The sequence below is a fragment of the Camellia sinensis genome, chromosome 13 (genome assembly GCF_055761805.1).
Source record: "Camellia sinensis isolate YWXY chromosome 13, ASM5576180v1, whole genome shotgun sequence".
Classification (NCBI taxonomy): Eukaryota; Viridiplantae; Streptophyta; class Magnoliopsida; order Ericales; family Theaceae; genus Camellia; species Camellia sinensis.
The window spans coordinates 125,171,396-125,190,373 of NC_138973.1; the positions used below are offsets into that span (position 1 = coordinate 125,171,396).

Below are 18,978 nucleotides of genomic sequence, written 5' to 3' on the forward strand. Positions count from 1 at the left end.
TTTTTGTATGTAATATTTAATTTAGATAGATTATACTTGGTTGGTGTTGATGTAGATTTATATGATAATGAAATGAGTAATATTATTTGTAATGGATTTAGATGATAATTGATAGATATATTATTTTGTATATTTACAGGTTACAGGTTGCGTTGATAATGGACTGCATATAATTTACAAATTAATTAAAAATATTTAATTTATGCATTTTAAAAAAATTAATAAATAGCTTTTGGCGACTAAACATTTAGTAGCCAAAAAATAAAAAGAGAACTTATTGGCTACTAAATAGTTAGTAGCCAAAAAAAAAAAAAAAATTTGGTGACTAGAAAATTAGTATCCGAAAAGGAGTACCATGACTTTAGCGACCAAAAAATTGGTAGCTAAAAAGGAGACGTTTTTAGTAACTAAAGATTTTAGTCGCTAAAACAAAACAACACATTTATTGGAAACTTTGGGCGACTAAATTTTTAGTTGCCAATCGCTGACTTTTGGCGACTAAAGAAAATTAGTCGCCAATACCTTTCCCTTTGGCGACTAATTGTTTAGTAGCCAATTTAGGGCTTTCGGCAACTAAATATTTTTTAGTCGCCAATACCTTCCCCGACGATCTTTCCGCGACCAAGACGGCGACCAAACTATTTAGTCAGGAAAACGTTTCGGCGACTAAAAATCTGACTTTTGGTCCAATTTTTTTTTTTATTTCACCAAGACTAATGTAAAATGCATTTAGCAAATGATCGTAAAGTTTTAACTTACCAAGCTTTTGTAGGTCCCAGAAGCATGCTTCTTTTTCAAGACATCAATCAGATTGTCTGCATAAATATAAGGACTGGTAGGCATCCCTGAGAACATATTCACAAGATGAATACCAAGCCGTAAGCAATTAGATAATTATCTAAAAGCCTAAATACACCAAAGATCAAGTTCAATAGAGACAAATAGTCATCCAAAAACCTTAGCCTTCTAAAAATTAAGAGTGATAATGACTCAATGCACACAAATATAGGGCACCCAATTATTAAATTATATTACATTTTTCTTCTTTTCCAGTGTATTAGCAGACAATTCTGAGTTCACTCCTTTGTATAAAGTACAAAAGACAGATTACAGGTTTGCCATAGTCTAGGACCCCAATACCTAAGCCAGATCTTAACCATAGAAAACTGCCAGCAGGGACGGAGCTACATACGGTCAAGGGGGGCACGTGCCCCCCTCACAATTTTACCTTTAATTAGAAAAAAAAAAAAATCATTTAACTCGCTTTTAATTTTCAAATATGTTTCAAAATGTTTATATCTCATCTTTCTTTTCACTTTCTTTTTAATCAATCCCTTATAATTTACCATTATAAATGTTTAATTTTATCAAAATATTCTCTTATAATTATTTCTCTCTCTCTCATTTCTCTCTTATTTTTTTCCACATCTATCTTCTTCTTCTTCTTTTCTTTTTTCTTTTCTCTTTTTTTTTTTTCGTATGCATGTTATTACATTTTAAATTGTGATTATCACGATACTTAGTAACTAAAATAGTAAATAAAAAAAGCTTCGGTTAATTAAAACATATCTGAGGCACATAATTTTGACATCACGTTGATCTTTAGTCATTCTATCACTAAATGAAAATTGGATTTGGTTAAGTTTTCTAATTGCCATTGCTAAGGATCAATGGTGCCCCCATGAATTAAAATCATGGCTCCGCCACTGACTGCCGGTGATCACGATCAAACTTACTGTGTACTTTCTAATAACTTGCTTTTACTGTCAAGAAAAATGCAAGGGATCTTTAACAAAATTAATATTTATCATCAAAATTAGAGCCTAGTTGTATATATTAAAATCTTGAATTCCTTGCCTACCAATAACACGGTGAAAAAAGGAAATTTTATTAACTTTCTCTTTTTCCCCCACTTTGCAAGATAAGTATAACAGAGCGGCACTAAAAGAGATTTAAAATGGGAAATTTCTAGACTGGAAAATTCCAAAAGTATCCAGTTTGCAATTTTCTGAATTGATGAGAGGCCAAGATATTTGAAAATATTGTGGTTCCTATTTGCTCAAATATAGATATAGACCAATAATCAATTTAAGCTAGCTGCCAGCGAAATGCAGATCGAAGAGCATTTATGAAACAGAAAGAGATAGTCCTACTAACCAAGCACCCCAGGACCCCCATGATCCATGTAATATATGAAAATATGGTCGTTTGGACCACTAACCACAACCTTTCCACTGCCCCCTGTAAGTGCAGTTTTGTTTCCAAGAATAACGGCAAAAAAGTTGTTCACGGTAACATCATCACCAATAAAATCCTGCTCACATGAAAATCAACCAAATGAACAAGAGAAGCGAAATTTCATGATTTCACAAGTGGGGTAAGTTATGAAAAGATACAAACCTTTGGCACTCCACTGTATACATCACTACCATGTGGGCTGTTAATGATGACTCCAGCCTGGGGTTTTCTTCATTTGAAAGCAATGTGGATGATACATGAAAACGACAATGTTTTCATCTTTAAGCCCACCTTTCTTCAGGAGTTGATAGGCATGACGAACATCAGCCTGAAAAGGAAAAACCAATCAATTAAGGCAAAAACACCTATGTAGAAGACAATTTACATTAACTGCAAAAATAATCTTCACATCATGTAATAATTTTGAGTACAAACATGCAATCAGACTAAGCTCTAGACAGAAGACATAACATATATGTACATACATATATATGCCGTACAATTCATGGTTACTAAACCATGAAATAAATGGAGTTAAGGATATATTTTGATCCCCTTTACCAGTCTTTAACTTTGGTCTCCCTCTAATTATACTTTAAAAAAAAAAAACCTAGCATCCAATACTTTTATTTTTTATTTTTTATAAGCAAGTAATTCATTGCTACCTAAAACAACAACTGGTTTCTTCCTCCATTCCACCAACATCATCAATAAACAAATTGATTTTCTGATGAGTTGATTTTTTGTGTTTTTTTTTCCTTTTTATATAAACAACAACCAACTATATGTGCACTTACATACAACAAAATATGACCTAGTAAAGAACACCCATTAAATTACTCCAAAACAGTGGCTGTTGGTTCTTGATACCAAATTAGTACCAACCCACATTAGGAAGTGGAAAGAATCAGACAAATTTAAACAGTGTTATTTCAGACAAAAGCATACATAGAAAGCATATAATGGTATAATTAACAAAAACAACATCAATAACAATGGCTCATTACGTTAAGGCCACGTTTGGGAACTTGTAAAAAAGTCAAAAAGTAAAAAAGTTAAAAAATTAACACTAATTACCAAAAGTCAACAATTACGGCTGCACAACTCTCAATTCGAATTTTTTCCTACAAATCAATTTTTATAATTTTTTATTACACATTTTTTTTTATAAAAAGTCAAAAAATTAACCCAAACATCCATATTTTCAACTTTAATTTTTTAATCTAAAAAGACAAAAAGTACACTTATTTAGGACATCCCAAACAACCCCTAAATACAGATAGTGCTATGCTATCACCAAATATGCTGTGTAGCAGTATTCAATGGAGGTTCACTAACAAAAGTTACCTGTAAAAACCAAGTGGCCATCCAATTAAAAGGAAAAAAAAAAAAGACAACCGTCAAGTTTCTAACCATGGGACCCACAAAGAGCTCAACTTTATTCGAGGTCCGCTGAGCATGATTAAAGTTAAAAGTGGCCCTCCCATATACAACATAATTAATACCCATGATCGGTGATGGTTTAAAGGATCAAACTTCCCTAAATAAACACTAAATTATCAAAATGCTACGGAAGTAGATTGAATCACTTATTATCTATATTTTTTGCACTTCCAAACATAGATCTTACCTAATATGGAGTTTTTGTGTTTCAAAATTAAAGACTCAGGAGCTCCCAAACAACCGTACTAGGTTTAGCCTGATTTATTCAAAGTTATGCAAACCCAAAAAATGGAACAAAAGGTTTGGAGTTTCGTTTAAAGCTTCACCACTGAATATTTTCCTCCACACCCAACAGAATTAAATTTCACGGTTTCCACAACAATTTGTATTAATTAATGTAGAAAAAAAAGGCACAGAAATCTACAACAACAGCAGCAATACTTCTACTTTTTGCCTGAAGTAATGAAGTTTATAATAATTATACCGATTCGAGCTCATTTGATCAAACAAACTGCCTACAAAATCATACATACAGCAAATAAATGTTTAGAATTTTGAATCCTCTAGGTCATGTTCTTCTGGTTCCAAAAGTTTCAAAATAATTCAAAATTTAAAAAAAAATTAAAAAAAATAGACAGGTTTTTCTTTTGCCACCTTTTCTCAGCAACCAAACAAAACATAACTGGAAACTAAAATCAAAATTAAGACTGACAAACAAACAAAAAAGTAAGAAAATCACCCAGCTAATATCGAAACATAAACAACAACAACAAAAAAAAGAAAAAGAAAAAGAAAGAAAATACTGAAACCAAGTGCTTAAATTATGCATATAAACTATAAATAACGCTGATAATCCACATAATTGAGTGTAAAATCAGTAATAAACACCTAAGACTCAAAGATCGCAACCACGAACAAAAATTAAGATAGTCACTCCAATTCAAATTTCTTTTCCCACCTTTTCTCAGCTACCAAACAAACCATAACTGGAAACTTCAATGAAAATCACGACAAGCAAACAAACAAAGTAAGAAAATAACCCAGCTAATATCGAAACTCATAAATAACCAAAAAAGTACTGAGACCAAATGCTTAAATTGTGTATGTAAACAAAGTATAACGCAGCGGAATAAATATTATGGTCATACCTTTCAGTCAGAGTCTGAATTGAACGTGCTTCCTGAATTTGGTCAATCAACCCAGCAATGGGGTGATATTACAATAGTGAATATCACCCACACAAACCACAGTGCAAATGGCTTTGATCGTTGTTTTTGGGAGAGTCAGTATATGGGAAAAACTCAAACATACGTTATTTTTCACTTAATCACTCATATCCCATATATCAGATATATATTCTATTTATCTCATTTGTCCATATTTGTTATATGGGATAATATCTGATATCTATATCATCTATCCATATCATGATATGATAGATATATATCCAGAGTAACTATCCAAATAGGTTTGAATTCAAATTCAAAATCCATTTGGATAAGGTTCAAAAGGTTCAGGTTCAAAAGGTTCTAAGGGTCCTGCCACATGGGTGTCCAATTTCTAACATCTCTCACTCGGACACGAGTTGGCATGACACTGCCACGTCACTATCTCAATCTCCCCAAAAAATAAACAATCTCATACTAGCCACTACACTGTGCAACTGCTGAGAACACCTGCATGTGGGAGCTCTATACTAGAATCTCAAAATGAGCCAGCATAGAGACATCAACCCAAAAAGAACAGAAATAGTGTCTCATATACCCCAGACCCATCTAATTACACCGGTCCAAAAAACATCTTTAATCCCTCAAAAAGAGTATGTTTGACCCTCTCAATTTTTTTTTTTTTTTTTGCAATATATTCACACTCAATTTACCTCTCATACAGAGCGATGTGAGTTGCCGGCAGTAAATATACAACAGTGGTGTAACACTAGATGATCTTCCCTTTGCACTCATGCCATTTAGTTTAGGATTGACCGCTTTCCCAGTGATGTCCCTTAAGGCCGAATCATGCATGACCTCAGGCAACATACCAAAGTAGCAGAACATCAACCCCTTGCCTTATGACATAGTCAAAAGTCACAAAAGGGTACATAAATGAAAGTCATATCAATAATGACACGTAAGACTCACACAGTGAGGAAGCAGGGACCCATTCTCTCACCTCATTACTCGGTCGCCAAGCACATATAGTATGAATACATGCCACAGTGGAGCAACTCTTCCATAAAGAGTGACGTCATACTCGATACACCGTACAGATATTAGTCTAGTCGCTTTCTAGCGTCTAACTTGAATTCTTTATTTGCTCGCCTTCTAGGCGCCAAATGAGATCTCGCATCTGGCTAATCATAACAGGCACAACATGGAAAGTTGGTACTAACATCCATGTTTGGTCCTTAACACGACTTCATCTTGGTTATAACCAAGGCGACATACATAGTGGATGATTTAAGCCTCTCTTGGCTCCAAATAAAAATAAACCACCAGTCTCATCCTTGCTCGCTCCCAAGCGCCAAGGGCGATTGCTCGTGTGAGTGAGCCAATCTTGCCTGCTGACATCATCATCTGCTAATCATTATGACACAAACCATAATAGTGTCAGCATCCCATCATCTCAAAATAAGTGATCGATTTTTAAAAAAAAATTGACCACAACTTGCGCAATTATAAATTCCAAACATAAGCCTTATTAGCACCTCTTGCGATAAGTATATACAACGGAATCCACCATGTGCGCCTCACATGAAGTAATTTAAGATCACTACCTCTTGCGCAATAACCTCTCTAAAGATATTTTGGTGACCAATTTGCGTTCATTCTTAATGCGCCCAACTAGCACAGATGCGCCCAACTAGCACATTGAATCTTACAAGCAGCAAATTAATATACTACTAGTAAAGCATTTTATCCACAGTCTAATGAGCAAGGTCAATGTCTAAACAACTCAGTTGACCATTTACCAAAGATAACACTTATCATGCCGAATACGCCCACATAGCGTACTTTAGGCTCCCACAACAAAGAAAAGATCAAGGAATATAGGTCATCTGTTTCTCCCAAAGACAATCCGAGAATTCACTCAATAGTTAAGGCTCTGGCTTTTACCGATAGGTAAGTAAATGGGTTTGCAATTTTGCATCTAGAATCGTTCTAGGATATTCCTTATGTAAGTCATCGAAGACAAAACATGAATTCTCCCAAAGCAATCCCTAAGGATCGTACATCCGAGCATATAAATTATATCACCCATGTCCATCATATCTAAAACAGAGGACAGCCCATCCTAGGTGGCGACAACCTTATAAATTCCTGGCTCATAATGACTAAGTAAGGAAAAACTTCTTTTGGACCATTAATCATGCCTCAGTGGTCTTCATCGATCATCGTTGGCCTATCATGGCTTGACGAAATCTAAGAACCACTATTTGGATAACTGTTTTAGGCTGTAAAAGATTTATTGGAACTAGTAACCTTTTTGCGCTCCTAAATTTTCACCACAAAAGCAGAAGGTAAATCCCTACGGATCTACTTATCCAATTCTCTAACGAGAAAGTTGGGTCACAATGTCCACAAATCAATGTTCTGAACTTATGTCAATCATAGCCTAAGTCAAAATAACCTCACTCCCTAGGAGGAAGTCTTCTCATGGTCTACACTTTCCTCAATGGTGCGACTTTTCGATATCTACCGAGCCTTATGCCTCAACAATTATAGCGATCCCGGGTTTACCCTCGTTATACCGTGATCCGGACATGTGTCCGTGGATGTTGGTAGTTGTCTATCATCTTGTTTGTATCCTTTTTACTTAGTATTTGAGTTATGGGATGTGTTGGGTAGGTTTGTTTCAGGTTGGTTGAGTTTAGAAACCAAAACTAGTTGCCCAGATTTTTGGCCTGTCCGCTCGAGCGGAGGTGTTGGTGCTCGAGCGGGGAATACATCCATCCAGTATCTTGTTGTGCAGTGTTGTGAGCTCGAGCGTAGGGATTGGGAGCTCGAGCGGAGGCCTGGTTCTGCAAAAGTGCTGGGCGAGTGCATTCTGCGCTCGAGCGGGAGGTTGGCCGCTCGAGCGGAAGTCTGTGAGTGGCCGCTCGAGCGGGGTGTTTTACGCTCGAGCGGAAGACTGGGTTTAAATCCCGAAATTGTGACTTTTCAAATCACTTTTTCACTTTCTCTTCTCTCTCTTACTTTTCCAAAATCACCATTGTTGAGCCTCTCACTCTAGACTCTACCTTCTCTCTAGGTTTTGATCTAGTAGGAGTGATTTACTCACCTTTGGCCTTTACAAAAAAGTTGTTGATCGTCGAGGGCTTCATTTTAATCTGAAAATCTCGGGTTTTGGAGCACGTTGGGTTTTGTCGTCTTCTCCTTTGGGACTCCGAATTTGAGGTAGGGATAACCTACTCCTCTCTATGGGTTTGTCTTTAAATTTTGGTATTTTGAGATGTTGGGCTTGGTTTGGTAAATTTGTGAAAGTTTGGGGCTTTTGTGTAATTTTACAAAAGTTGGGATTTTATTCATAATAAACCTAGATGCATTTTTGGCATAGAAAAATAGAATGATTGTTGAATCATTGATGAAAATGGGACCTAAGGGTTGAAATGGTAATTATGGAAAATGGCCTAATTACATTGTTTAATTAATTGGGATAATTAATTGGTGAGAAATGAGGAAATGAAATGTTGATTGAATATCCATTTGTGCATTTATTTTCTGTTTTAGAAATAACTGCTTTGGGCTATCGGTGGAGGATAGTCGAGATTGTTGTAGACAATGCATGATGATTAGGTAAACGGAAACTAATCAATGGAATGTGTCATGGAACTTGACGGTTGATAGAATACATTAATTGTGTGTATTGTGTGATTGTATATAGAACCAATGTGTTTATATACGTTATGTGTAGAGGAGGAGATAGGGGATGTACTCCGCGGTTTAGGGGAAGATAGGGGATGTACCTCTTCAACTTTGTTGAAGGGCTTATAAATTCCTAGGTGGCGACAACCTTATAAATTCCATCCTAGGTGGCGACAACCTTATAAATTCCTAGGTGGCGACAACCTTCTAAAACAGAGGACAGCCCATCCTAGGTGGCGACAACCTTATAAATTCCTGGCTCATAATGACTAAGTAAGGAAAAACTTATTTTGGACCATTGATCATGCCTCAGTGGTCTTCATCGATCATCGTTGGCCTATCATGGCTTGACGAAATCTAAGAACCACTATTTGGATAACTGTTTTAGGCTGTAAAAGATTTATTGGAACTAGTAACCTTTTTGCGCTCCTAAATTTTCACCACAAAAGCAGAAGGTAAATCCCTACGGATCTACTTATCCAATTCTCTAACAAGAAAGTTGGGTCACAATGTCCACAAATCAATGTTCCGAACTTATGTCAATCATAGCCTAAGTCAAAATAACCTCACTCCCTAGGAGGAAGTCTTCTCATGGTCTACACTTTCCTCAATGGTGCGACTTTTCGATATCTACCGAGCCTTATGCCTCAACAATGACTATCCAAATTACGCATAACCTTAGAACAGTTTCGCGTCATAATGGAAAGTCAACCAAATTATAGAAATGGTTAATCCTCAAAGACTTTGTCTTAAACTGCGCAACATTAATCCACTTTCTAAAAACAGGGGACTAGAGCCTTTGGCATTATCATAGGCTCTTTATCATCTTACGGGGCAATCATGAATGTTTCCCTCTCAACCACCCAGTGATGACGTGGAAAATTTTCACATTTGCTACCACGCAACTAAGAATGTAGAGTATTCTTCTCTAATAGAGTAATCCATTAGTAGGCACATCGCTTCCACTGTCCCTAGTATATTGGAAATTTCTTTCCATTCTCAACTAGGCTACATAGAGCGCTATGCTTAGAATTCTCTATCTTATAGAGTTCCAAAAACTCTATTCACGTCATCTTTACTAATAAAACTTTATGTGACTTAGTTACACTACCACAAAGCTGCTTACCTATATGCACATGACTCAGAGAATTTGCATGACCGCATACAATAATGCGCCACACGACCCTTTGTGTTTACAAGACAACATACAATAATGCGCTATAGAACCCTAGGTCTTAACTTCGCAATCTTATGAGAAGTAAAATAAAGATAAGCTGCTTAACGGTTACAGATCGCCCATAAATGGCTCTCCGCTAACCTATTACTCAAAATTGGAGTGTAAAATTTGATATGGAGGGCTCTTAGTTAGGGATATAGGCAACAAACTAGTGCAATTTCCAATTGGGAAACATCTTGCGCCATTATCCACCTAACATTAACAATATTTAATTCATTATCTCTATTACACCATTGTGTTGTTGAGTACTAGGAATAATCAATTTTCTAAGCATCCATTTCTCTTCACAAAGTTTTCTAAAAAATAATTCAAATAGATACTCGCCACCTTGGTCAAAACTAAAAGCACAAAAGCTCTTATCTAATTGATCTCGACCTCATATGTGCAATGTCAAAAATCATCTCAAAACTTTTGACTTATGGGAGATCAAATAGTCTTGACTCAGATGCGTATCGTAATCTATAAATGTGTCGAGATTGAGGCTTAGCTATCATACCCTCACACATATCTAGTCACAAATATCATAGTGGACTAAATGCGCCAATACAAATGATCTTCTACGGCTTTCCTACTTACTTGTGCGCACCCATTGCGAACAAAGTTACACATTCATATGAGAGCAGGATGTCATAAGTGAGTGGGCCCGAGAAGGCCTACTCAAACCATCGTGTCATTATCTCATTAATGTGATTAAGTATAATAAGCCACTGGTTCATGACCTATGTCATAAACTAATTCCAATCATCTTAATGTGTGAGTTCTCGAAGACAAGTTTTAAAGGTTTAGGCCCAACTAGGTAATGATTCACGACTAAGTCATATTCACTAGATCATAAAAAGGATGTCATGGAGATATCAAGTGCGCCTAAGTCGCAAATTTAACTAGTAAGTGCTAATCCCCTGCACCTTCAAGTCAATTTTATTCTCCATACACTTTACTGCATCTAGTTGAAAGATGACGATACTCCTCTTGCCATCTCTGTTTCTCGCTTCATAGTTACTTGCAATTAATTCTACTATCCACAAGAATGAGAGAATAAGCTATCAACTATGACAGCTCCTGAAGTAACTTAAGCGCGAATTAGGCCAAAGAGTCTAATTCAACACAATGCTCTTACAAGCGATGCATCAAATTCTTAGAGTCATAGCAACCTTGTCGGCCTTGACCTTTTCATTACTATGCTGCAACGTTTACGCTTAGTGGTAAACGTTATTCAAAACGTTAGCCTAGCTAAGGAATCATACAAAGAAGCCCCTCCTCATGTCTCACACTCAAGTGTGAAAACAGTAAGTGTCCAGACTAAGACAAGTCGGCAATGCTAATAGATTTTGCAGCCACTAAGCGCTAATCTTTTCACTTAGTGTTAATAGATTTTGCAGCTTCTAAGCGCTAATCTTTTAACTTCACGTGATATTTCAACGCACACTATTATAGTGCATGAAATTTTGCTCCATCCATTCCTAATAATTGGGTAGAGAGCAAAATACTGCTCATACTGGCTACTTGTCTTACACTTGATGACTAATTTATTTAAGCTCGCATTTCTTGGATGACGTGACTCTTGAATGTTACTTCTTCCAATGATGTAACATTATTTACAAGTCAAATTACAAAGTCAATCCGCGCAGCTCAATAGTCAAGATCATATACAGATCTATTGAGGGCTTACTAATTTCATAACTCCAAAACTCGCCAACCAAAACTATGTAGCATCCCGCTAACCATAGCGCACACATTAGTTTTTATTGTGCCAAACAAGGCAACAAAACCACGGCGACTTTGAGTCATGTTTCCTTACTTTGGCTCAATTAAGACATGACCTAAAGTCTCCAAGACTTTTGCTCATCTAAAGAATGGGATTACATTGTTCACATTTGAACATCTTTACTAAGTCCAGGTCAACCAATTGACTTCCATAAGCTAAATCAATTTAGAGAGAAATTCGCATTGGGATTAATTTGATTAGCATAATATAATTTTGCTGCAAAAATCTAAATTAAATGGTGACAATATTACACAAGTCGCAAGATCGAAAATCCGCTACGCTCATAATCATCTCTTGCGCCACAGGTGACAATTATCCAAAATTCAATTTAATTTATGCGCAAAATATTGGTTTTCGAGAGTTAATCTACAAAGATTTCTCTCAACCGAATAACCTCCCATTAACTATGGCATGTCTAAAAGCATGATAAAAAATTCTAATTCCATACAATAGCATCATAATGTAGATTCACAATCAATACATGCTATGTTACATTTAATAACGGAATTAAAATAAAAAAAAATTAATCATGCTTCTTTAATTGCAACATATTAAAAACCCAAAAAATATGCTGTATTCAATATTCAGATTATGTCATAATTAAAGTGTACAACATTTTGAAATTTTTTGAAATTTTTTAGAATTTTAAATAACTAATAAACACATATAAAATTAGAAATAAAAAAATTCAGAAACTGATAAACAGAAACAATATTCAGATTATGCCATAATTAAAATGTACATCATTCTGAAATTTTCTAGAATTTTCTGAAATTTTATGGAATTTTAAATAACTAATAAACACACATAAAATTAGAAATAAATATTCCAGAATCTGGTAAAATGCTACAACTATACCAGTAAATAGTAAACCATAACAGCAGTCTACAAAAAAAAAAATCAGCACCAGAAACTTAATCATGCAACACCAGATGCATTTACAGAAGATAAAAAATTTAATTATGAGTCTAACAGTACCAACGATGCTTAAAACAAAGCTATAACGAATTAATTATGGCAATTTAACGTGATTCAGAATTAAAAACAAAACAAACAACGCCTAATACATCAGTAGCCAAGCCAGCTGAGCCGGCGGAGGAAAACGGTGCGGCTCAGCGAGCCCGGCTCAACGAGTGGCTCGGCGCGGCTCAGAGCGCGACTCAGGGCACAGCGCGCGTGCGTGGCGCGGAGGGCGCACGCGTGGACAACACTGTTAACGCGCGCGTGAGGGCGCGTGCAGGCGTGTCAGCAGGGCATCTGGCGTGTGGGAGCGCGTGGGAGTAGCTCACGGCGTCAGGTGGCGCGTGCAGACCACGCGCCGCCTTCCAGGGTGTTTTTTGGTCCGATTTTTGTACTGCCGGACTCCTTTTTTCAAAATAAAACCATTTATGGTATTAAAAAAGACATTAATGAACATAAAAAAAAAATATTTATGCTCTTAATCTAATAAAAGTAGATTTTTTTTTCTCCTTTACAAACATTCATGTGTATAATGTATACATATACATATAAAAATATACACATGATTAAAGGAAACACGAAAATATCCATTAACGCTCTGATACCAATGTAAACAAAGTATAACGCAGCGGAATAAATATTATGGTCATACCTTTCAATCAGCGTCTGAATTGAAGGATCTCGTGGGTAAATCACGTGCTTCCTGAATCTGGTCAATCAACCCAGCAATGGGGTGATATTACAATAGTGAATATCGCCCACACAAACCACAGTGCAAATGGCTTTGATCGTTGTTTTTGGGAGAGAGTCAGTATATGGGAAAAACTCAAACATACGTTATTTTTCACTTAATCACCCATATCCCATATATCATATATATATATTCTATTTATCTCATTTATCCATATTTGTTATATGAGATAATATCTGATATCTATATCATCTATCCATATCATGATATGATAGATATATATCTTGAGTGGCTATCCAAATAGGTTTGAATTCAAATTCAATACCCATTTGGATAAGGTTCAAAAGGTTCAGGTTCAAAAGGTTCTAAGGGTCATGCCACATGGGCGCCCAATTTCTAACAGTGTATATAAACAATAAACAATACCGATTATCCACATAATCGAGTGTAGAATCAGTAATATACACACCAAAATTAAGATAGTCACTCTAATCATTTTTTATTTTATATTTTTTTTTACAGATAAATTAAGCTCAGATTAGTTGAAAAGCATGATCACCTGGTGCCTGTAATTCCAGTAACCACTAGATCCCTCAAGAAGAACCGCCCATCTCGTCCCCACGGAATCATCGTCGCCGTCGTTGCTAATATCGCCGAAGAAGAATCTGGAAGATTCCGACGGTGATCTGATCGTGTCACGGCCATCGACGGCGATCGAGGCGGCGAGAAGGAGGAGCACGGCGGCGGAGAAATAAGTCATTGCGGTTCCCGGCAAGTGGTGGGGTGGTGGGTTGTGATGTGGTGTGGTGGGAGAAGAGTTGGGTCAATGGGTGGGCTAAGGGTGATAGTGAAGATTGTTTGACTTTGATTAAAGGTGTTGGATGACGTGGAATGTTGATAGCCGTTGATTGGAGTAGTTGCTTTATGATTGGATTGTTTAGTGGGTCCTACTATGATAGCCTTTGATTTATTTGATACAACCATATTACAATTATTATCATCTATTATTATTTAAAAATGTATCAATTAATGTAGAAAAAATAAGTTTAGAGTCCTCCTTTCATTTTTAATAATATAAAAGATCCACAATATTATTTGGTAATGTCTAAAGTCCCTCAACCTACACCCACACACCCTTCGACTCTTGCCGACACCTCTAACAAGAAGGCTTCGATGTCACCTACCTTCCATTCGATTCCGATGGAATTGTCAATCTCGATCAACTCTGGTCATTCAACTGATGGATGAGATTGGAAAAATTTGCAGGGAATTGAATGTTCCACTACACACCAATGTTGCGTAGGCTTTGTAGAAGATTCTGATCTCTCCCTCTCTCTCTCTCTCTATATATATATATATATCTTCATCCTCAATCTCCATCTTCTTCTATCATCTGGTTCATTCTATATCTTGTATTATCCTTCTCCTACCCAAGCAAATTGACCCAATTTTTCGTATAAATGTGCATCACCTAATGTTAAAAGTTCAGTACTATAGCGACCCCGGTCTTTTCCCATTTGATTATTGTATCTGGACTTAGGTTCCGTAGATTCCGTCATTGTATAATTGTTGTTGTCATTCATCATTTTCTTATTTTGAGTCTTGGGTTGTGTTGGGAAGATTTGGAGCAGGTTGGTTGAGCTTAGGAACCAAGTCTAGTTGCCCAGATTTTGGCTTGTCCGCTCGAGCGGGGGTTTGGGCGCTCGAGCGGGGAATACACCCATCCAGTATGTCCTGTGTATTGTTGGCCGCTCGAGCAGGGGATTGGACACTCGAGCGAAAAGTCGTGAGTGACGCTCGAGCGGGGAGTTGGGCGCTCGAGCGGGGACCTGTCTGCAAAAACTTCTGGGAGTGTGCATTCGCCGCTCGAGCGGGAGTTTGGCCGCTCGAGCGGGAGTCTGTGAGTGGCGCTCGAGCGGGGGTTTCCACGCTCGAGCGGGGCGACTGGTATAAAAATCCGAGATCCGACTTTCTGGATGATTTTTCATCTCCTTTTTTATTTTATTTTAAAACCCTAGAACCGTCTTCTCCCTCTCCCTACACACCTTCTCTCTTAGGTTTGATCTACTTAGAGTGTATTTCTACCCTAAGTTCTTTGTTAAAAAGATAGAGTGGGTCGAGGGCTTCCGTTTAATCTGAACAATCTTGGGTTTGGAGCACTTTGGCTTTCGTCATCTTCTCCATTCGAGTTCTTTTCTTCAAGGTAGGGATTTCCTACTCCATCTTATAGGTTTTGTTCTAAGTTTTGGTATTTTGATATGTTGGGAATGCTTTGGTAATTTTGAAAAAAAAAAACCCTAGTTGTATTAATAAATTAATTTGTATAATTAATTTAAGGAAATTGGGGAAATTGGTTAAATGCATGAAATTGAGGAATTCATTGATTTAAATGGTGTAGTTGGATAATTAAAATCACTCGCCTATTGAATTGTTGATATATTTATTTCCAGTCTAGAAATAACTGTTTTGGGCTATCGGTGGAGGATAGTCGTGTTTGTTGTAGACATTGCATGTGGATTAGGAATAACTGAAACTAATCACAGTGGTTAAGTCATTAATTTTGACTACTGCATTAATACAGAAAATACGTGTATTGATTGAGCATTGCATTTGCATATATTGTTTTGTGTGGGAGGAGATAGGGGATGTACTCCACAGTTTAGGGGAAGATAGGGGATGGACCTCTAAACCGGATTTTGTTTGGGAGGAGATAGGGGATGGACTCCATTAGCATCACTTTTATGTGTGCTTATTTATATTGAAGTGTTTTATTGATACAGCACTAAAATGTGTATCAAACTAGAAGTATGAAGTGTTTTGATTTGAGCCTGAGTCTCATCTGTTTGTTGACATGGATGAATGTGGATATATTATGTATGGTTCACTGTTGTAAGATTGGCCAGGTTCTGAGCCATATTGATAATGTTGGAAAGTAAAACATGTCTTAGGCATTAGTGTCATGAAACTGTATAATGAAGTAATTGATTATCTTGGTTAACCATCTATTGAATGCTATTGCTTTATTCAATGCTTATGTTTGGTTTAGTATATTTCTACTGGGCTGTGGCTCACCCTTTATGGGAACATCATTTTCAGGTTCAGGTGATAAGCTACCTCCCAGGATTTAGCTTGGAAGGATTTGGATTTTGAAGATTATCTTTAGCTGTTTGTTTTTATTTAATAAATAATCAAGCCTAGGGCTTTATTTGTATTTGAGTTAGAACTCATATTTTGTATCCAAGTGTTGGCTTGGAAAGATGTAAGCCCATAGGGCATTTAATCTGATGTTACATGTAATGTTTTTATTTAGTAATACTCTGAAGAATGAATTAATAAATTGTTTTCTTTAAGTAATGCGTGCTGATGATATACATATAATGGGTTTATTTTGAGGGCGTTACAACGTGGTATCAGAGCGTACCGGGTTTGAATACTTTGGGTACGTGGGAAGTGATTAGTATCACAATGGGTTCGTCTCGTTTGATAGAGACTTAGTGTAATGTTATATGCTTACATGATAACATGTTTATGTGACTATGTGGGTATGGAATGGAGTTTCTAGGATGTTAATTGGACCCTTGAGTTTCTAGTTGTCTTGTTGGAAAGGCACTTGATCACTGCTGCTTCCAACCGGAACTATAGCAACGCATTGGGACTATCATTATCCAGGAATGAAATTCGTAGGTGCTTATGTGATTATGTGCTTACGTGGAATGAATTATTGTTGTCCAATGCATTAGGACGCGAGTGTTTAGTTTCGGCACATTTATTAATGTGCTAACGTCTTTGTTTCCTTTATTAGGATGTCAGGACGAGGACGAGGACGCAGTAGGCGTGGTAGGCCGGGTAGGCAGGAGGTGCCTGTGCCAGAGGAGATTCCGGCAGTTCAGGAGGGAATTGGTCAGGCCAATATGGCCGAGCCAGTAGGCCAGCAGGCTATGGGCGCTCTAGCCCGAGAGATAGCAGGGGCATTCAGGGAGTCAGTAGGCATTCTCAGAGCTGAGAATCAAGCTCAGGTTGTTGTTGCGGATGCAGGACCTTCCTTTCTGAAGAGGGAGTTCTTCCGGTCTAATCCGGAGGAATTTGTGGGTGATCCTAAAGAGCCGCTTAAGGCAGATGAATGGCTCGAACAGACAACGAAGACGTTTGAGATGCTTGGCATCGAAGACGAGGGGTTGAAAGTGACCTTGGCATCTTTCCATTTGAAGGGGGATGCGGGTCAGTGGTGGAAGTTTACTAAGGGTCGTATAGGAGGTACATGGGAGGCTTTTGTGAATGCTTTCCAGGAAAAGTTCTTATCTCCAGCAGTTAGGGAGAAGCTGAGAGACCAGTTCTGCCAGCTTAAGCAGTCGAGTTCTTCAGTGGCCGAGTTTGAGGCTGCATTTACTAGTTTGTCCAGGTTTGCACCTGAGTTGGTGGCGTCTGAGGAACGCCGTTGTATTGAGTTTGAGAAGAAGTTGAGGCGTGGTCTTAAGATGAGAGTTGGGGGAACTATGATTCGGGATTATGGGCGTATGGTTGATGCTGCAGCCCATATGGAGATCATGATGCAGGAGGAGGAGGAAGGACAGAAGGGCTCCAAGAGGAGTTAGGATGGTCAGAGTGATGGTAGGAGACAGAAGGGTTTTAATCCACAACAGTCGCAGGGTAGCTTTTCTAGATCGACTTTTCCTGTACCGAGTGCTAGTTCGGGGAAAGGCAGTCAGGGAGACATTACTTGTTTCAAGTGTGGCCAGCTGGGTCACAAGTCTCCAGTTTGTCCTCAGAGGGGAGGAGTGGAGAGAGCAGCATCATCTTCGGTTCGATCTCAGAGCCAAAGTCAGGGTAGAGGTCAGCCACTCTCGTGTTATCAGTGTGGTCAGCCAGGGCATATGAAGAGGTATTGCCCACAGTTGGGTGGCACATCTGGTGCATCTGGTTTGAGGTAGATTTAGGGTCAGTAGCCAGCTCAGTCGGGTCAGGCCTCGAGGGCCAATCAGGGGGCTTCATCGTCCCAGTCAGTGCAGCAATCTTATGCTCCTAGGGGTGAGCAGGTTGATCAGAGGTCGTCTGGGCGCGTGTATGCTGTTACCGCGCAGGATCTTGTACCGGCTCCATCAGTTGTGAGAGGTACTTTCTTGTTTTGCAACTCGGTTGCAAATGTTTTGATTGATACAGGTGCATCTCATTCCTTTGTGTCTGCTGCATTTGCATCTGTTTTGGAGTTGGAGTTAGCACAGTTAGCATCTCCTATTTGTGTAGTGTCACCTCTTGGGGGTGAATTGATTTTGAAACACGGTGTTAGGGGTTGTGATATAGAGGTTGATTATCATAGAATCCCATTTTCCTTTGTAGTTATGCCTATGAGGGGTTTCGATGTTATTTTGGGTATGGACTGGTTATCGTCATACCGGGCAGTTATTGATTGTTACCGCCAGAGGGTCACTTGTTGTACCGTGAGCGGAGAGTATTTTCATTTTCTAGGGGACCGGGTTGGTGATGTGTTGCCACCGGGGTATGTTTCACGAGGACAGAGTGAGCTTAATGGTCTACTTACTAACCTTTCGATTAGTGAGGATGAGGAGACACAGATTGTGTTGCCAAGGGTGGTTTGTGAGTATTCGGACGTCTTTCCTGAGGATCTTGTTGGTTGCCACCGCATCGGGAGATTGAGTTTTCTATTGACCTAGTGCCCGGCACGGCACCGATTTCCATGGCACCTTATCGTTTTGCCCCAGCCGAATTAGTTGAGTTGAAGATTCAGCTCCAGGAGTTACTAGACAAGGGTTTTATACGTCCTAGT

General features: G+C 38.0%; 1 pseudogene across 1 annotated transcript; it reads right to left on the reverse strand.

Annotated features, from left to right (window-relative positions):
- Positions 1–707: 707 nt before the first annotated feature.
- Positions 708–14,019, reverse strand: LOC114290916 (vacuolar-processing enzyme-like; annotated as a pseudogene). Its single transcript, XR_014349555.1, has 4 exons — positions 13,756–14,019; positions 2,401–2,566; positions 2,158–2,314; positions 708–845 (listed from the first exon to the last, which is right to left on the reverse strand). The product of XR_014349555.1 is annotated as a vacuolar-processing enzyme-like (transcript).
- Between the last annotated feature and the right edge of the window lie 4,959 nt (positions 14,020–18,978).